The 21339-nt window shown below is 40.3% G+C and overlaps 1 long non-coding RNA gene across 8 annotated transcripts in view; it reads left to right on the top strand.

The window, feature by feature from the left end:
* The window catches only part of LOC138845368 (uncharacterized), a 318589-nt gene that overhangs the window by 266678 nt on the left and 30572 nt on the right, over positions 1-21339 (top strand). For 4 of the 8 annotated variants that reach the window (XR_016221641.1, XR_016221640.1, XR_016221648.1 and 1 more), the window contains 2 exons: positions 14035-14125; positions 14837-14909. The exons of the other annotated variants lie outside the window; for them this stretch is intronic. This is a non-coding gene — a long non-coding RNA (uncharacterized LOC138845368). The remainder of the gene's footprint in view (positions 1-14034; positions 14126-14836; positions 14910-21339) is intronic. 8 annotated transcript variants of the gene reach the window in all.

A 21339-nucleotide genomic window follows, 5' to 3' on the forward strand; every position in this document is an offset into this window, starting at 1 on the left:
TTGTACGGGATATTTTTAGCAGGCAGTGGTTCTTCTGTAGCAAAGCTCTGGCAGCTGTGGTGTGCAGGGAAGGGGGTGAGAGATTTGGGTGGCACATGTGGGACTATGGGGCCGGTGAGGCCACAGTGCAGGTGCTGCCAAGCCTCAGCTCGTCTTTGCTGGCTGCCACCCTCACATCACTGGCTTGTGACTTTGGCCTAACCCAGCCCTGGCTGTTGTGGGCCCTGGGGGAGTGAAGCAGTAAAGGGAATCTCTCACTTCATCTATCAATCTTTCTCTCCTTGTCTTACAAATAAAATGAAAATAAATAATAAAAAATTAAAAAAGGAATAATGAAATGAGGATCAAGCATATCATTGCCAGAGCAGCAAATATTTGTAAAAAAAAAAAAAGAAAAAAAAATCTCCCCAAAACAAAACCAAATGCTTCTCAAAGTGTGGTCCTCAGGTCGGCAGCATCAGCATCACCTGGGAGCTTGTTAGAAATGATCACCCCGTGCCCAGCCCTGTGGAGTCAGAAGCTCTGGGGACTTGTTAGAAATGCCAGATACCAAGCCCTGCCCCAGACAGACTCAGAGACTCTGGGGGTGGGCTCAGGATTTCAACAAGCCCTGCAGTGACTCTGATGAATGCCAGAGTTTGCGAACCACAGCTCCAAGCCAAATATTTAATCTGCAACTGATCTTTCTGTGGTTGATGACTCTGAATATATTAAATAAATATGGGCACGACAAGGACCTCTCTGGAATGATGGGTAGCATCTTGCAGAAGTCTTTTTGTGATCCTTCCTCTGATCCTCGCTGTCTGGGAAAAGGCCTCTCAGGGAGAATGCCTCTCAGGACTGAAGAGCCCTTCTATTGGTGTTTTCCCTCCTTCCTATTTATGACCTTGCCACGCCGATTTTAAAGATTCTTGCCAAACAAAGAGGAGACAGATATTAACAATAGCTGTACTACATCTTGTACCTCGGCAATGACTCAGAGAAAAGTCCTTGATGAAGAGCCCAGCTTACAATTATTTTATTACCCATGACTTGGGGTTATGCTGCTGTATTGTGGCAATTCTGAAGTTTGATGGTTCTACTTGGAGTTCCTAGAGACATGATCATAGTAATGTAAGGATGAAAACGTCTGATTATTTGTAGCTTATGGGGTGGCTTTTCTACTATGGTGAACACACTCTTCTTTAAACATCCTCCCAAACGTTTGCAGGTCTCTTTTAAAGCGCCCACGTCTGTGGGTTTTGGGGAGAATGATTAATAACCTCTATTGATTTTCAAAACTAAGGAAACACAGTGGCATGATGCTGTGAATAGGAAACTTAAAATTTCCCAATACACATTCACTTTTTAAAGGATATTTGGAAATGAATTTCTAGGGAGGGGATGTCAGTGAGTTTCTAAATATTAAAAATCTTCAGTTGGTGTTTAAAGGTGGCAAATGTTTGCTTTTGTATGACTGTTCTTGCTGTCTATGTCGCAGAACAATCTCTTCTGAATGTGTTCCAATCTGATAAGTTATTTTGGATTCTCTCAAATTTTGTAGTTATACAATCGTTGAACTAAAGGAAACATGGACATATATTTTATTCATTATAGGTTTTTGTAAACATATCTGTAAATGACATCTTTCTACACAAAGCCCCCTCCCTCCCATTAATTTTTTTCATTATATCCCTGGAATTTCATTCCTGAAGGGGAATGGTGAAGCTTCTATTTGAAAAATAAGGAACCAGAGACTGCACTGCTTAGCAATGCCACAAATCAACATAGATATCTATAACCTAGAATCTACCTAGCAGTGCCCTTGAAATAAAATACTAATAATTTCTGTGGGATGCCTATGTTCCCTGAATTGTGGACATGGCCTACCTCTAGTTAGAACAGAATTTGCTTTCCCAACTCATGGAGGTTTTTAATGATTTGTAGGGTGGAAGTTTGATCCAATTATGGTGTGCAGGAGATGAGCCTAGTGAGTTCCTTAGTCTACTTGGGGTGTGTCTTTGGAAGGTAGATTTCAGAAGAGGTTTGGTTACATAAGCCTGCCTCAGCCCAGCCGCTCTGCTTCCTGGCTGGCCATGGATCCTCCCCCTGCATGTGCTCTGCTACTCACCACTCTCCGCAGGTGCCAGATCAATGGGGCCTCTCAGCCTTGGACTGTGACCCTCAAAAATGATGAGCCCAGGTCAACCTTTCTGTTTCATAAATAGCTTCTCCCATATATTTGTTATAATGATGAAAAGCTTATTGCAGGATAATTGTACACTAAAATCTGTATGACCCAAGGGTTTTCTTGGGTCCTGGAAAATTTACATCAACATTCAGGCTTGCAATTCATACCACTTTATTTAGTATACATTTGGACTCTGTGTTCATTTAGTATGGCTTTGCTGTTTTAAATTTTTTTAGTAAGTTTTTCTTCCTTGCTCGGAGCCTAGAACAGCTGCCAGGTTTTTCATCACCTTTTGACCTATTGGGTAGAGTTCTGTGACACCTAACTTTACAGATTGGTGGTGTTCTAAAAGCCCTAACATTGTGCAGAAGTGTCCTTCCCACTTTAAGTAGATTAAAGCCTGGTGTAGAGGGCTGGGTGATGATCCCTACCATGTGTCTACATTCTAATCCCTGTAAGATGTAAATGTTCACTTTTCTGGATAAAGTATCTTTGTGATTAAGGATCTTGAAATGAGGTGATGGCCTTGGATTAGGTAGGCCCCAAGTTCATTGACAAGTGTTCTTAAAAGATAGAGGCAAATAGATATTTGAGATGAGCAGAAAAAATAGAAGACCTGGAGATAATCATGGAGAAGTCTTTGTGAAGATGGAGGCAGAGACCAGAGCGATGTGTTGACATGCCAAGGAGCACCTGCAGGCACCCAGAGTTGGAAGGGCAGGAATGGAAGAGCCTGTGCCCTGAGCGAGGCCCTGTAGACACGCCGACTCAGCACTTTGGCCTCCTAACCATGAGAGACTAAACGCCTGATTTTAAGCCACAGAGTTTCCACCGGACACTAATATATGTGGCTGCTGCTCCTCCCAGGTCCCGGGTGTAATACCACTCTGCTCCTAACTCCTAGTGTAATTCCAGGAAAGCCATTTTTCTTTATGGAGATCTCCCTGGAGTTTAGCAGCCTAGTGCCTTACCACTTCTCCTCTGTGCTCTCTCTTGTTTTATTAACAATGCAGAAGACCTTGTTTTGTATTGCATCAGTTACATGCTTAAGGTAACCTTTTGTTGGACGTGGTGGACGATTTCTACGGTCATTTGTGGGAAATAAAGTCCACCCTGTGCATCCATGCATTTGGCACTTGCAGATTCAGCTGTTTTGAGATCTGAAATATCTGGAAAAGATGTTGAAGTGCACTGAACATGCACAAACTTTTTCTTATACCCTAAACAATACAGTCTAATAACTGTTTATATAGTATGTACATGGGGTTGTTTTATAAGCAGTCTAGAGATGATTTAAAGTATATGGGAGGACATATTATTAAAGTATATGGGAGGACTCTATTATTTTCTCTAAGATACGTATGCATCTTCAGGTTTCAGTATACAGAGTGTATTCTGGAATTGATCTTCCATAGATAACCATAATTGATTTGCATTAAATCATCCCTCCTGCATGTTTTTAAAGGAAACTATTTAGAAGTCTATATGATTACTGTGTGAAGAAATACTTTTGCTAACTATTCTTGCTTGTCTTTGCCTATTTGTTATTTCTTAACTAATTTAGAAGTGACAGTGAAATCTGTTAGTAGTCTTGATTTCTAAAGGAAATGTTACTTGACATTTTCTCTGTGATGTGAAGAAGAAATAGTGTTAGCAAGTCGGTCCATTAATTATGCTAGTATCTTAATTCAACAGCATTCAAGGGCAATGGAGTGGAAATCATAATGGGTTTTGATAGAGGTTTAAATTAGAATTATGTCGCCAAGGTGGGGATGGACTAGCTGAAAAGTCAGCAGGAGAGAAGAGAGGAGTTTCAAAACAAATGAGATGATTTCAAGTGTTTAAACTGGGGCTGGAGATTGTGGCTACCTTCTGCAGTATTAATTTGGAGGAATGTTTCTTTTTGAGAATTCTTTTGACTTATCACTGATTATTTTCCTTCTTCAATTTGAGATAAGACCTAAACTGCAATTATATCAGGTAACAGTTGATTCAGTGATAAAATGATTCATACTAAGATGATTATGGCTTTGATAGAGCATCAGATGCCTAGAATAGAAGGGGAGAATGGAGCGCCATCAGTACTGCTGTGCACTGTTAGGGTTTCTGCCCTCTTATTTTCCTTAATGTATTCATTTTCTATCACGGATTCACAAGTTTCTCACAATTTAGTTGCTTAAAACAGCAACATTAACTGTCTCAGTTTCTGTTGGTCAGGAGTCTGCCTTTGACTGATTTGGGTCCTCTGCCTCAGGATCTATTACAAGGGAGCACTGGGGGTGTGGACCCTCAATCTGCAAGTCTCATTTGAAATCTCAGTGGGGAAGACTCTGTTTCCAGGCTCACTCCCATGGTTCTTGGCAAAATTCAGTTTTCTCTAGGGCTGCTGGACTGGGGGAATCAGTTCTTCCCTGGCTGGTTGGCTGGGAATCCCCCTCAATCCCTAAGTGGCTCTCTTCATCGGTGGGCATGTACAAGGAGCCAGAGAGAGAAAAGGCACAGCGTGAAGTTTGTCTTGTACAATTTCATCTCACAGGTGATTTCTCATCCAATTTACCACTTTATACTCATCAGAAGCAAGTCACTAGGTTCAGTCCATACTTGAGGAGGGAGGACAACACAGGGTATGGGTACTGGGAGATGAAAGTCCTTGGGAGCTGTTTTTTCTAGTTCACTGTTGTATTGATTCAGTGGGACTCTTTTAACTATTTCCTTGTTTATTTTTCATTTTATTTGAGAGAGAGAGAGAGAGAGAGACAGACAGACAGACACAGACATCTTCCATCTTCTGGATTCACTCCAAAAGTGCCCCCCACAACAGCTAGGAGGTAGGAGGCATGGAGGAGATGGTAGAGACACCCGAGAGGAATTAATGCAGTGCGAATGAGCACACGCCCCAGCTGCAAGGGGAAGCCCAGGCTGAGCGCACCACAGAGCCTGGAGTTGGCAGAACACCATCTGCAGGGAATGGACTGTGTGAATGAATCTGAGCTCAGGCATCTGGGTCCCTGCAGATGCAGAGAACGCACAAGGGGACCAGAAACCCCACACCCCACTGAAAACATTGGTGAGTTAGGAACATTGCTGAACCTGTTGAGGCCTGCAGTTGGTACAAAGAGTATGTGGATGGGGATGTTTTGTGGCTGCAGGAAAATGATAGAAAGAAGGTCTCTACGGTGGGTAGGTGCCACTGCAATGCCCAACATCCAGTAGCATCTAATCATGTCTCAGTGCTCTGAAACAGGGACTAGCAATGACCTGTGGGACATGGCAAAGATCAGAGGCAGCTACCTCTGGTCTATTACCATGAAGTCATGTGAATCCCATGCCTATACCAAAAGAAAAAGAAAGGGGGGAGGAGGTATGTAAAATTAGAGCATTTACTTGAAAGAGAACACATTATCCAAAGAGACAAATTAAGCCTGAAGAGACCAGCACACTCTATATTATCAAATTTAATTTTTTTTTCCTTTATTCCCTGTTATCCATATGGGTTGGAGACTTGAGGAGATCACCAATTCAATTAGAGAAAATAAAGAGCCTCCACTTTGCTTGTAAATCTGATGTAATTGAGTTAAAATTGCAATCATACTCTCCTTATAAATGTCTTATTTCCCAGCTCACTCCTGAAGCATCTCACCTCCCTCAGATGAGAAGCTCCTTAGGGAACAAAAGCAGGGATGTTGCAAGTACACCTTTCTCTGCTTGAAGCACTCTATGGATGCAAGCTCAATCATTTTATTATGTGATATGTTTTTTGCTAACTTCACTTGAGGCCAGAGGGGTAAAGCAACTTTCTAAGTAGCACAGATAATTAGTTTTTAAACTTAGATTTGTCAAAGTCCAGACATTCTTGCTCAGTTTTGCAGCCTCCACCATGCCTGTAGGTAGAGTAAATTATGTTCAACTGAGAGTAACAAATGACTATAAGTGCAGTAACAGGAGAAGATGGAAGGATTCTAAGTCTCCAATTCTTCTGTGGTATCAGTAAGGCAGAAGCAAAGCTGTGCAAGTCCTCTAATAACATTCTATACACTGTGTGAGAAAGAACTTCTCTGTTTCCTGCCATTTGACTGTTTCTCACTGCCCATCAGACAGTTAGGATGTGTCGTCCCCAGTCCACCTAAATGCCCAGTGATTGAGAGACTGTATTAATGTCACATTTATTCCTTTCAAGTCAAGGATTGGCATACATTTTGATGGCTCCAGAGGTCAGGACAAAGATGAGAGCTATAATGTCGTCTTGGCAAATCACAGAGCAATGAAGAACCTGTGATATTTTGTCAGTTATTACCAGATGCCAAAATGGAAAGTGATGATCACTTCTAATAAAAGAATTGACTATGCAGGTTATATCAAGGCCGATGCAATTAATATCTAATCCTTAAATATATGTAATTGGATTTACATATTCACAGTTTTGCAATTAGGAGCTGGTTTTTAAAGAGCATGACTCCCATTTCCATTTTCTGTACCACAAAGCCCTAGAGAGGCTTTTTGTTGTAGAATTACAGAATCAAGGTAAATACCTTTGCCTGATAACCTGTAATCATGTGACGAGAAGGATTTTAGTTAAGATGCAGAAATATTCATGGCTGATTTAAATGGCATTCAGCCCTGACATTCACAATTTATGTTTCACAATGCTCACTTATAATTGCAACTGAGTTCCTTTTAATTTATACGTCGGAAATACTTAGGCAAAAATGTTAAGTTCTTCTCTTCAAAATCTCAGGACTGAATGAAATTCTTCCTTTATAGCACTTTATGCTGGAGAGTGCTTCAACCTTGAACACACCAAGATACCAGGAAGTAAATTACAGATACCTTGGTGTCATTTAGTTCAGTGAAGAAGTAGCAGTTTACCCTACAGGCCTGGAAGAACTGAAGTTGGACTCTTGGTTTATTCAAATTGACTGTGATACATAGTAAAATATTCCAGATATAGGTCAGGCAATTTAGCAGAAATTCCGGACCAATTAGCCCATGAAGAAGGATTGAGACTGATTCTGTGTGTTCTCAGTCTTCATTTATTTTTTTTAATTTATTTATTTCTTGGAAAGTAGAGTTACAGAGAGAGAGAAGAAAGGAGTTTTCCAATCTGCTGGTTCACTCCCCAAATGACTGCAATGGCCAGGACTGGGCCAAGTGGAAGCCAAGAGCCAGGCGCTTCTTCCAGGTTTCCCATGTGGGTACAGGGGCCCAAGGACTTGGGCCATCTGCTGCTGCTTTCCCAGGTGTATTAGCAGGGAGCAGTATTGGAAATGGAGCATCCAGGACTCAAACCAGTGTCCATATGGGATGCTGCCACTGCTGACAGTGGCTTAACCTGCTGCATCATGGTGCCGGCCCCAGGGTTCTCAGTCTTTAAAAATGTACAAATTCAAATTCTACAGGAGGCTACCTATTCTGAGAGAATCCTTGGCAGAGTCTCCCTCTATGGGTGCACTTTACTCTTTTTTTTAAAAGATTTATTTTATTTATTTGAAAAAGTTACAGAGAGAGGTAGAGACAGAGAGAGAGGTCTTCATCTGCTGGCTCACTCCCCAGATGGCTACAACGGCCTGAGCTGTGCCGATCGGAAGCTAGGAGACAGGAGCCTCTTCTGGGTCTCCCACGTGGGTGCAGGGGCCCAGGGACTTGGGCCATCTTCTGCTTTCCCAGCCATAGCAGAGAGCTAGATCGCAAGAGGAATAGCCGGGACTAGAACCGCCACCCATGTGGGATGCCAGCACTGCAGGTCAGGGCTTTAACCCACTGCACCACAGCGCTGGCCCCTCCACTTTACTCTTTAGGTAAGACTTACTCAGAAACTAAAAACAGAAATATTGCAAGAGTCAAGATTCAAAAAGGAGTTGTATCCAAGGCCAGGGAGCATGAGGGAATGTCCATAATCTCTCAGATTGTAAGGGGGTAAAATAGGTATATCTCTAAGACAACTGGTTAAGAATTTTATATATGGTTAAGAATTTTATATACATATAGCTTTAATGATCTTGACACTATTTAAAAATATACTTTATGTGAGTGAATTGAACATCTTTCCATCTTATTATTGTTTATAACATTTGTCTGTTTTCCTGCTGAACTATGGTCTTTTTTACTTTTTATTTGTTGAACTGTTTAGCAGGGCATTGAACCTTAGACTATAATGCAAATTAAAAATATGTAGCCTCAAAAAATTTTAAAAAGCCTTAAATTTTAAAAAAAAATTTGATATAGAAAGTTCTACCAAGAGGAAATTACCAGAAGGAAGCAATTAACTATGTAAACATTTTTCCTAGAACATTTATATGAATTAATCAAAATCCCAAGTAATGGGGCTTTTCTTTTTTTTTCTTTTATTTTTTTAAATTTATTTGACAGGTAGAGTTACAGACAGTGAGAGAGAGACAGAGAGAAAGGTCTTCCTTCTGTTGGTTCACTCTCCAAATGACTGCCATGGCTGGCGCTGTGCCAATTTGAAGCCAGGAACCAGGTGCTTCCTCCTGGTCTCCCATGCAGGTGCAGGGCCCAAGCACTCGGGCCATCCTCCACTGCACTCCCGGGCCACAGCAGAGAGCTGGACTGGAAGAGGAGCAGCTGGGACTAGAACCCGGTGCCCACATGGGATGCAGGTGCCGCAGGCAGAAGATTAACCAAGTGAGCCACGGCGCCGGCCCAATGGGGCTTTTCTAAACATGTTAAATTGAAACATCAGAGTTCCATATAATTATAAAAAATGATATAGTATTGACATGTAAACAGATTCATGATACTTCCAAGTGAAAATACTTTAAGTAGTTCACAAGACAGTATGTATCATGTTTGAATGATACACGTATTTACAGATGGCTAGGTAGACAGGCCATGATGATTAACTAAAGAGCAGCAGTAGTTTTCATCTTGTGGAAATGCACATATTTGTGCTTTTCTTCTTTATTGTCTAATATGTCTATTATCAAGCTTTAGCAAAGATGAACTATGAAATGGGCATAGTATTTTATTCTAGCAAATCCTAAGATATATAAGAAAGATCTGCTATTTTCTACAAAAATATGAGACATTGGGCTGCAAATCAGAAATAAACTGTTTGCCAATTTTTTTTTTCTTTTCACCAGAAAATACTTTCTTGCTCTGCAGTAAACATACTGTGATGTAATGAACAGACTGCTTTCTTTGCAATCCTGCGGTATTTGTTGTGCACGACAGTTTAATTTTGACAGGGATGTATTAGTTTGCCACTCTGGTAACAATTATTGATGGCTCTGATTAGCAGGTTGGCTGTTTGAGTTTTCAAAAGCCTCTCAGACATTTCCTTTTGGTTTTATGAAAGGGTATTACATCAGTGACTACAATGAAATTAATAACGCAGAGCTTCAAATGGCCAATTCACACAAATAAGTCCATGGGGTTCTTGTTTTACTGATATAAGTTTCCATATTAATTGGCTTTCTATCAACTGACAAAATGCTAACAGTTTTAGTATCTGTATGCTACAGCTTTACTTATCTAGCTTAGATGATGTAAAATCAATTTAATTATGCCTCTCAGAAGAATTCTGAAATTGGTATTTGTTCTGGATGTGTTACTGCAAAACATATAAATTCTGGTTCTTACACCCAGTCTTCAGAAATCCTGGCTGCTTGTGCAGGGAAGGCAGCTGGAATTTGGTTGAAGGCATGCCTTGTCGTTGCAATTTCTGGGATCCTCTCATTTGTTTGACTTGAAAAAATTTTGCTTTGGTTTCAGAGAACTAAGGTAGCTTAGTTGTAACCGCCCCCCACCCCGCCCCAAACAAAATGCCATTCAGCTTAAAACTGACATTTGACTAATAGAGACCTGCCTTTGGGTTATGTCGGTTTTGTTTCTGTTTTGTTAGAGTGAGAAATGCTGCTAATTAAATCTGACCTGAAAAGCAGCACTTAGTACTTTTACTGATACCACCAGTGCAGGATCCTGACCTGACCTGACCTGTCCTTGGTTACTGCCCATTCTAACTACTTCTGTGGAAGCCACAAAGGAATGAAAAATGCATGTCTCTATTCTTGAGCAAAGTATCAAAATAAAAGACCAAGGGAAGATATAAAAATGCTTTACTTATTTCTAATATATACTACCAATTCACGAGAATGGACTTGAGACAGCTTATGATAAACATACAGGTGGAAGGTTGATACAGCGTGGTAGAAAAATGATCCAGAGCAAAATCAGAAGCTGTAAAGAAGAAAGGGAGAACAAGGTCTGAGATAATTCCCCAAATCAAACATTGTATTTGCCTGGATCTTTCTAACATTCAGTTGCAAAAAAGGAAGCATGACAGATTCACTGTCTTTCAAAGAGGATTGCAAGTTTTCAAGAGAAAGAAAGGTTTCTTGCAGCCAAATCTAGGAAAATTTGTAGAGTACAGATCCATATTTAAAGGATTTTGTATGACACAGTGGACCAATTTAAATGCCAACATTTTCATAAGGTCTTTTCTTATTTCTCTTGCTTCCCTTTCCAATTACATTTGTTTTTTTTCTCCTCTGTTTTCCTATAGTACTGCCTTGGTGACACTCCTCAAGCATTTTTAACGCTTTGCCTTTATTGTTGTTATATTTTACCTCCGTTAGACTGATTTATCCTTTTATCTTGTGTAATGCTTTTGTTCATAAAAATAATGAGCATTTAGTGTGTTTTTACCACATGCAGGTATTGGGCAACACTTTTATGTTGCTTTATTTTATTCCCCAAATATTCATCTGAAGCAGTGATCTCCACAGTACTGCTACTGCCCTTGTTTTTTACCAATAAGTACACTGGTTTGAAGACACAGGAGCTAATCTACCCCAAATGCCTCTTCTGATAACTGGTATGTTACAATCCATGTCTGATTCATTAGAAAGGCATTGCATTGCTTTTAACTGCTTTGTCCATTTCTAAGCAGTGTTCTTGTAAGTTATTTTATTTTTTTTGACAGGCAGAGTTAGTGAGAGAGAGAGAGACAGAGAGAAAGGTCTTCCTTTTTCCGTTGGTTCACTCCCCAAGTGGCCGCTATGGCCTGAGCGTTGCAGCGGCGCACTGCGCCAATCTGAAGCCAGCAGCCAGGTGCTTCCTTCTGGTCTCCCATGGGGTGCAGGGCCCAAGCACCTGGGCCATCCTCCACTGCCTTCCTGGGCCACAGCAGAGAGCTGGACTGGAAGAGGGGCAACTGGGACAGAATCCGGTGTCCTGACCGGGACTAGAACCCGGGGTGCTGGCGCTGCAGGCGGAGGATTAGCCTAGTGAGGCCGCGGGGCCAGCCCTTGCCAGTTATTTTAAAATAGAATCTATGGAAATACTCTGTGGATAAAAAATGTTTTACAATACGTTTTTCACTGGGGGCTGGTGCCGTGGCTTACTTGGTTAATCCTCAGCCTGCCTACGGCACCAGCATCCCACATGGGAGCCGGATTCTGTCCCGGTTGCTCCTCTTCTAGTCTAGCTCTCTGCTGTGGCCCAGGAGGGCAGTGGAGGATGGCCCAAGTGCTTGGGCCCCTGCACCACATGGGAGACCAAGAAGAAGCTCCTGGCTTTGGATCGGCGTAGCTCCGGCTGTTGTGGCCATTTGGGGAGTGAAACAACCAAAGGAAGACCTTTCTCTCTGTTTCTCTCTCTCATTGTCTAACTCTGTCAAATAAATAAAAAAAATAAAAAAAAAATGTTTTTCATTCCTGAATCTCAGTTTGTGGGACTCAGGAAGATGTTTGCATGAAGAAGGAACAATGGCCACTCATCCTCCATTAACTCCACGTGTGCTGCTCTTTGGACAGCCTGTAGGGAGCACGGAGATGCAGAAATCAGGATCACTGCCTTTGCTGTCATGCTTCAGTAACAAACAAGCCTGAAGTTGGGCGGTTACCACAACGTTTACTTCAAGCTCACACTGAAGGTCCACTATGAGTCTACGCAGTTGTCTACTCCTCTGCTCCTGCTGACAGAGCCCCTGTTTGGCTCAGAAACGAGATATAGTGAGCAAGAACTAGCTCTATACGTTCTTCCTTTCAATTGACATACATCACTTCTGCTCCCATTTCACTGGACAAGGAGAGTGTGCAGGATGTGCCATCTTCCTGGGCAAAGGGCAACCAAAGTTGCCTACTGTGAAGTCTAACAGGATAGAGCAAGGGTGTATAATCTTCCCACAGGGGGATGGACTTGGGGCGGGGGCACAGCAAACATTTTCCACAGTAACACCAACAGCCATACTTTTCCACTGCCTGGTCACAATACTTGTAGATAGTCAGCTAGAATCTTTGTTATAAAGGGTGGCAAAGCCTGTGCCAACCTAATTGGGGGGGGGGGGGCTAAAATGAAGCCATCATGTTGGTTTCACTAATGAGGAAGAAAGAGTGAGTAGAGACCTTCTTTTACTGTTTATTCCATGCCTCCACACAAATCCACCTAGAGTTCTATTGTTTTTCCATGGAGAAACATAACAAAATCTGTTTGTTGGAAGCTTTCAGCCCTGAGTTCAAATTCTGACTTTGCCACATATTTACCTGTGGGGCTGTGGGCAAGTCTCTGAGCCTATTTTCACAGGTAATCACAATTGTGCTTATTAACTAGCAACAATTGATAATAATTTTTCCCATTGTCTAATTGCCACATCTCATGTTACAATGTAGCTTATTTTTCTGTGCTCAGAACTCAATATAAATCACATTATGTAAGCTTTTTACATATTTAGAAAGTATCATTAAGCCCCTACATTTGACCCTCAACTTCCTACGTTCGTTCTTCAAACTATGGAATGTCAGCTTGTTTTCCTTCGTAGTCAATGAACCCTAACTGTTGTATTCTAGATGGTTTTTTCTTTTAACGAGCAGCCCAGAGGCAATCATAACATATCCAGGAAGATATGAAAAATATTAAACACAGAAGCAACATTGTTTCTTTGCTCTGAGACTGGTATTTATTTATATCAGATTTAATTAAACATATCATGCTGTTGGATTATTATTCTATTGTTGTGCCAGTTAACTGAAAGAGGGAAAAGTGAAGAATGAGGGATTTCTTCCTCACTCTCCTCTCTGGGGCTCAAGTCCCCTAGCTGGAGATCTACCACTTATTCATAGGAAATAAATTTTCTTTTTCCCACTTCAAGAAGAAGCAATAAAGACCTAAAATGCCAGATATTTTCTTGAACACTTGTGGATTTGCCGGTTATTTCTGGGCGAAGGACCCTCTGGGTAAATCATTTGTGTATTTCATAGAGAGAATCACATGCATACTTTTCAGTGAGACAGATGTTAGAGACAATTCTGTTTTGAATAAAACAACCTAATTTAAATGCTCAATATAAGAAATGTTGTCTTAATGTTCAAAGGTTTAGAGATATGTTGGACTGAAGAACATGTGTTTTTCTTGACATATCACTATATTTATTAAGCAAATGGAGAACATAGCACCTCAGGAGCCAGATCTTTCCTTCTAATGGCTGAGTAAGTGAGTGTGAGATTGTGCTTCTGGGCTCATTTTGACATCCTGGGTTGGTAGATCTTCAACTTAAGATGGAGATGGGAGACCAAGAGAGACCAATAATCTCAGATCCTTGAGCTATAGAGAAATGGAAATTTAAGTGGAGAAGAACAAGGGAAAAGCTTCATGCCTCTGACCAAGGGTAAAGATAGGCAAGATGATGATTTAGTGTCCATCAATGATATGGAGCAATTTCTATAGAGAGTGGGAATAAGGGCTTCCCATTGGGGAAAGAGAAGCAAGTATTGACTGTGGTTTATGAAATGTCTTTAAGCTGGTTTCTTGGAAACTACAGAATTGACAAATTTTATTGTTTATATGGCAGAATCTAAAATTGCATTCTCCTAAAGGCTCTATTAATAACATGCTCCTTATCTTTTCAGAAAGGTTTCAACTTTTGAGTCCTCTTAGCAGTTAAACAAACCGGGCAATGAGAAAAACTTCAACCACAAATGTGCTAGCAGATTGCAAAATGTGAGTAGAAATAGTCATTTTAAATTTACTTGATGATTAGTTTGGTTGGTTTAAGTAGTAGTTCCAAACTCAGATGATGATAGAAGCTTAAAAAACATTCAGTCACCACAGCCCCATCTGGAACCTGTGAATTTAGAAATTCTAGACTGAATCGTTGGAGTCTGTATTTAAGTTCCCTTTGTGGTTCTGTCTTCTATGGAAAGTCTGGGATCCGATGGGCTTGAGAATGTGGCTAGTGAGGTTTGATCTGCTCATAGATCACTTTGCTGATAAATAGAGAAACAACAAGCAAACTACCCAATTAAATAAAACAAAAATCCAATGAAATGAAACTGCTAGAAGAGCAAATAGACCATTCTCCTTCTTTTATTAATGTTGAGGAAAAATTATCATCTCTGGGCAGGACGTTTTGGTTGACTTCAGAAATTGTCTACAGTCTGCTGGGCACTGCGCTAGTTTCTTTGGAATATAATGTTTGATTTCTATCTTTATAATTCAATGATTATTTTGAAAAGGTCTAATTACTCTTTTGGAATAGCGTATAAGTCCTAAGGGTATGAGGGCAAGACCTAGTCTCTATGTAGAATAGGGAACATTGCCTTATATAGTTGAGAGGATAGAAAGGGATCAAAACCACGTTTGCCAGCCCATTTCTGATAGGCGACAGTGATTCTCATCCGTTCCCCTTTGTCTGCCTCTCTCTCTACTCAGAGAGCCTGGAGAAGCCGATTCTGGTATCCTTTGCTGCCAGTGTGGCCGTGTGACCCAGTTCTGACACTGAGAGGTAAAGACAAGTTTTCTGAAGGTTTCTGAGCGAGAGATTTCTCTTGCAGATCAGAAAGAAGTGCGTGAATTGCTTTGCATTTTCTCCTGCTTTCTGCCTTTGCGGATATGTTACTTTCAGAGTGGTGTGATCACTTTGCTGCCATGAGAACATGCTGACAATACTAGAGTCACCAACCCTGAGAACTGACACTGTTAAGACACTGAAAGGGCCCTCAAATTGCCTACATTTTCTGAAAAATAAATCTTATATTGCTTAAGGTAATACTTGCTGGATATTCTTACTTGTAGTCAAAATCATTGCTAATAATTCCTACAGTACAATGCAGAGGGTGTTTCTGTTTTTGGTGTTATTGTAACCTTTATAATTTTTGAAAAGAAGCCTTTTACTCCCTTTGCTGGCTCAGGATATGGAACAAGGTAGCATTGTGGTGAAATCTGTTGTTTTGACCTGTACTATTTCCATTTTCCTTCTTTTTGGCAATGTTATCCTGATTTCTCCTGGGAAATTGCCCGCTTCCCAACCCTCAGTCACTAGGGTTTAGTGGTACTTACTGTACTCCTGACTATGTGAGGATTGGTTTGAGTCTTTGAATTGGCAAATCAGAGTGCTGCATCCCTGTGACCCTGTAACTGCTTCAGGAATGCAGTCAAGAAACAGAACACAAGATGATGAATGCAATCGTCAAGCCCCTTGAATGGGAAAAGCCTAAAGCCTGGTCTACATCAAGAGGTTAGTGTGTGTATATTACATACAGTAAATGTAGTTTGAGTTACATTTCTGATGCTAGCAACCCAAAGAGAGCTCACCACTAGGACTCAATCATTTTCCTGATCAATGGTATCTGTATGGGAATATCCTAACAGAAGTTAGATGGCCACAAATTTGGGAAGCTACAAAGGGAATTCTAGTTCTAAGTAGGAAATTAAAGTAAATGACCACTAAGGTTTTTTTTCAGCTCTCAAATTATATGATACCATAAACATCCCGGGCCTGAAGGTACCTTACAGACAATGGCCTCTTAAGGGACAGTGAGCAATCTGCTTTTACATAAATGTGCTTGATTAATGCCAGATGAATTGAAGGGAATGTGGGAATTTTGGCATCATTTAGATAACACCAGACTATTTGGCTAGAAAGATAGATTTTGATCCCATTTTGGAACTGGATCTTATTTTAGAACCTGGCTAGCTCGATTGGTCTAAGCAAGTCCTTACTGCATCAGTGACTCAGTCAACTCATGTGCTGACTGGGAATATAATTTGTTAGTAGTGGAAGTCATGTGGAAAAATAATGGAGTGGCAGGGACTGCTTATTGAGGATTTTCTGTGAGCCAACCATTGTGCTAGTTACTTTACTTTTGATTATTTATTTTAATGAACAAGCACGGTGCAATCCACATTTTTCAAAATGATTTATGTAGACTAACTAAAAATATGAGCAGTTATACAGACACTGAATGGATGAGCTAGGTTTAAATATTGACTTTTGAGGTCAAAGCTAGAGTTCTTATTTACCATGACCAACTAATTCAAGTATTTTATAGATATGCTTAAGTCAGGACAATGAATGAATGAAAAATCTGGTGCTTGCCTTATGGTTTGGGGCTTCCATGTATTCTGATAAAAATATCTGCACTTCCTGTCTCATTATAATTATTGTTTGAAATGAAAAAGTGGCTAGGAAAGTGATTTCAGAGGTGTAATGTACTGTACAACATCATTTTGAACTCCAAACTTGAGAATTTTCAGGTTTCTTTTTCTTCTTTTCTCTCCATCCTTAGTCTTTGCTTTTCCTTTTCTTTCAGATTGATTATCTTAATGAGACTGGCCCTATAGCAGTAACTCTTGTGCTCATATCTTCTTAACTTTACCCACAGAAGAATTAGCTCTAATGAATTTAGAGGTTCATTTATCTCACTCAACAAGCACTACAGAATAGGCAACTGCTACAGTTGACTTGGTAGCTCTAGGATGCCAAAAGAAGAATGTCAATGGGATCATTCTTAAATTTGCTTAAGGTGATCATTTCTTCTCTGGTACTTGAAAGTGTACCTCATTCAAGTTGAACGACTGAGGATTAAGTAATTATTCCAAAGGGTAAGCAATTGACCCAAATCAGCTTAGACTCAGCCCTTTACTGGGAACCTTTGAAAGTGCACTGGTAAAAAGAAAATGTCTTCCAAGTTACAGACACCCCTAGGTGCAAGAGAGATAGAGAAATGAATTTTTAGCTTCCCAGCTTCTACAGTAGAAGATGTTATGGGATTAATAATCTACTATTATCCAATTCTCTACTTTCAGGAGCATTTCCTTGTATCATGAAATTAAGTGTGGTCAGGAGGGTAGTGTCTCCCTACACATGGCCAATGTAATGGATTATTTTCTGGTCACATTATTCAAAAGCCATTGTTTGAGCCTTTATGCTCCATTCCACATGATGGAAAGCACAGAAACCCGTGTTAGTATCAGGATGCCTTAAAACTGAAGTGCCCTGTATCCCCAGAGTCCCCCGTTAATGTAGGGGAGAGAGATGCTGGAGAGTTGCCACATTTTGCAATGGTCAATATAGATAAGAAATAAAGCTTTTTTCTGTAAGCCACTAAAATTTGGAATTGTTATCACAGTATAACTTAGCCCATCCTAAAACAGAAAGGAAAGCAAAGGGGTATTGGAAATATGAAGGGTCTTCAAACAATCACAGAAAATGTGCATTATGAAAAGATTTATTTACATACCTGGATTTCAAAAAATATGCACCAAAGTAGACTTTTAATTCCATTTTCCTACAGACTTTAAACAAGGTCCTCTGTAAGTATTGTGAGAATTACCTTGCAGTTTCTTCTGCAGGTTACACATGAAGTTCTTGATTAAACAAACCATGTGTTAGAGTCAAGTAGAGATGGGGAGTATGTTCCAGAAACAAGACTACAAGGACCTTGCTGTGAGCCTGATTACCACTGTATACTTCAGTCTATTATTAAATGAATTGTCCTTTATTCATCCAGAAGCAATTAGGCACTTCCTAAGTACTGGAAAAATCCTGGTTAGTAAGGTACCTATTTGGTCCTTATTATCATAGCTTTTCTAGTGGGGAATCTTGCTCCTTAATAATTAATTACTAGTGTGTGAAGTATCTCAGAAAAGTAAAGTACTTGTGGAACCTAGAACATGTGTATTCATGTACGTTATGGGACCAGGAAATGCTTTCTGGAAGACATTGTATTTAGTCTGAAACCCAATTAATAACATTTTTGGGTAATCTCCTAGATAGGAATGGGAGCATTCTCTAGGTAAACAGTAAAGACAGCCACAAGCTGAGAAACCTCATGGCCATCTTTAGGAATCAAGGGAAGACAAGTAGGAACAGAACAGAACAGAAACAAAAGATACTTGCAAGCCAGTTCTGTGCTTGATGCACTTGGGTATTTTCCTACTCATTGTTGGGCTCCATTATCCTGTGCCCTATGTTCAATATTTCCTGTCCCTGAGTAAACCCATAAGGACCCATGTGCACACAACTTTTCCTTGTCCTGACCCCAGGATTCATCTATAGGCTGCTTGCCCACTTCCTCACTGTTAGTCTGCCATGTCTGCCCACATCCCTGCTTCTGCCGTTAACTAGCCCAGTATTTGGTGCAGGTCTTTGAATGATGCCCTGATGAATCCATCTAAACATTCATGCTCCTGTCAGAGAAATTCCAATCCACTAATGTTTTACTCAGGGGAACCCTCTGGAATCCACAGGGAATGGCACTGTCTACTTGGGCTGGTGAATGACTGTGGATTGTCCCTTTGAGTCTTGGTGACTAAATCTCTTAATCCTTCCAACTTTACTCTTGAAACCCAATAGTCCTGCATGGCTGTATTCTTTGAGCCCTTTTCTCACAGTGCCAAATTCAATATCACCTGGGAGAGCCAGACTGCCTCTGAGCTTGTTTGGGTTTCTTTCATTTCATAGCACATATTGCTTCTGTTTGTTTGCTTTCTTGTGGAGAATTTAATACCAGCTATAATCTGAATTTTGCAAAGAAAATTGAGTGAATTCAAATTACTAGTGTGTAACAAACACCATCACCCTGCTAAATTGCTATTTATACCAGTAAATATAAATTTAGATGCTCTTGGTCAGGCTGAATGCAATAACTTTAGAATTCTCACCTAATGCACAAAGTAGAGAACTTAAATTGAAAACCCAAACTGTGAGGTGGGTGAGACACACGTTAATGAGCAACTTCTAAGATTCTTTCTATTTCACCTCACTGATCTAACTAAGAAAATGGTCAATAATATGTTACTGGCATCTTCCATGTAACACTATGAATTGACTTGGCTAACTGATCAATTGACTGACACAGAATGGGTTGGCTTGAAGAGAAGCTGTGGCACCCAATCATCACAGTCCTGTTGAATCAGGGAGTATAGAGATTTAGATGCCACTTCAGAAAAAAAGAGTCAGAGCCCAAATGTTATACTCTGAGAACACAATATCATTTGGAAAATGACATATAAAGAAGTCCCAGGAGGGGGTTAGTGCTGTGACACAGTGGGTGAAAGCCCAAGACTGCAGTGCCAGCATCCTATGTGGGTGCCAGTTTGAGTCTCAGTTGCTCCAATTCCCACCCAGCTCTTGGCTAATGCACCTGGTAATGCAGTGGAGGATGGTCCAAGTCTTTGTACCTCAGGCCTGGCATAGCCGGGTTGTTGCAATTATTTGGATGGAAGATCTCTCTCTCTCCTTATCTCTATGTAACTCTGCCTTTCAAGTAAGTAAACAAATTTAAAAGAACTGAAGTCCCAGGAAACTTCCATTATTGTATCTGTGTCTAGCTGTAGGAGATCTTAAGATTCAAGACCTGCTTTTGGCATGAAATTGCCAAACCCATTTGATAGTATCATCAGAGAAAGTCATTCTGAAGCCTTCTCTCTTTGATGTGATTATCTAACTTCACTCCACTTCACAAAATATTACTATATGTTTCATGTCTCTTCCTTATTCTGGAACTGTGGTTTACCAACTCCATGTTATCAAACTCCCACTGCCTTTCCTCCTCCTCTCCCAGTTCGGGAAAATTTTAGTGAAGCCTCGTATGTTAAAGCAGTGAAAGATGCTTCAAGTGGGGCTGAAGGTCCAGGAACTCTACTTAAGCGACTGCCTTGATATCTGCTCTTACAGTGGCCCTTGAGGGGCTCCATGGTGCACCTGACATATAGGGAAGCCCAATTTGAGAAATATTTTAAAAGAAGAATATAAGAAATTCAACTATTTCTTGGTTAATTAGAGGTTCCTTTCCCATAGTTTGCTGTGATTGCTTAGGTTTTGGCTCCCCACCTCTGGCTATGTTGCTAAAATTGTGTCCGGGATCCCCTGGACAACATGTTTTAGTGATGTTGGAACATTAGTTGGATCCCAGTTTTATATCTTGCTTTTCAAGGGCTGGTCAAGTTCTAGAACCAAAGTCTAGGTAGCAGTTATAACCTGACATATTGAAAACCAAAGGAAACACAAAGCAGCAAATGTCAAGGTATTGACTGAATCTTGAAATGCATGTATGTGTCTTAAGTCTAAAGGTTGAAAATAAAGTGAAGGGAAATAAGGGAAAAATCCCCCCAAAAAACCTCAAAAATATCCTCCTGTATTAATGTGGGCCATTTTTTACACCAAGAATTAAAGAATTCAAAATACTAGCAGATTTCCAAGTGTTCAACATGTGGAGTGAATTCTCATTTTATATAATAGCCTAAATCCTCTCCCATTAAAAATATGAGTGAAAATTCTATAAATTAAGGCAAAATGGATGGAAGAAGTCATTAAGGTAAATGAAATAAGCTGGACAGAGGAAAGACAAATACTGTATATGTCCTCATATGTGGAGGCTGAAAGAGCTGATGTAAAAGTAGCAGAAAGAATAAGTACTAGAGGCTGGGAAAGGTAAGGGCCTGGGGTTTAGAGAGTTGAATAATGGGTACCAAAACATAGTTGGTTGTGAGGAATGAGTTCTGGTATCAGAGAGCTCAGTAGATCGACCATAGTTCATAGTAACCTAGATTTATTTATTTTATGAAGATCTAGAAGAGAGGCGCTTGAAGTCTCCAAAAATTAAATGATAAAGAGATGAAATTGTTCTGATTTGATCAGTATTTATTGGATACATGTATTGAAATATTGTACTGTATCACAAATGTATACAATTTGTGTAATTTTAAAACATTTAAAATGAATGAAACTGTTCGTTGTATATCATTGGCAAAGATCCTTCCCTGTGTTCGATGGAGTGGAGAGATGTTATTAAAAGTATGGGGAATGGGGCTGTGGCGTAGTAGTTTAAGCCTCCACCTTTGAATCAGGCATCCCTTATCTGTGCTTTGGCCTGGGAAAGCAGTAGAAAATGGCCCAAGTGCTTGGGCCCCTGTACCCGTGTAGGGAGACC

Source organism: Oryctolagus cuniculus, chromosome 15, assembly GCF_051225735.1.
Source record: "Oryctolagus cuniculus isolate XC-2025 breed Fujian yellow rabbit chromosome 15, ASM5122573v1, whole genome shotgun sequence".
Classification (NCBI taxonomy): domain Eukaryota; kingdom Metazoa; phylum Chordata; class Mammalia; order Lagomorpha; family Leporidae; genus Oryctolagus; species Oryctolagus cuniculus.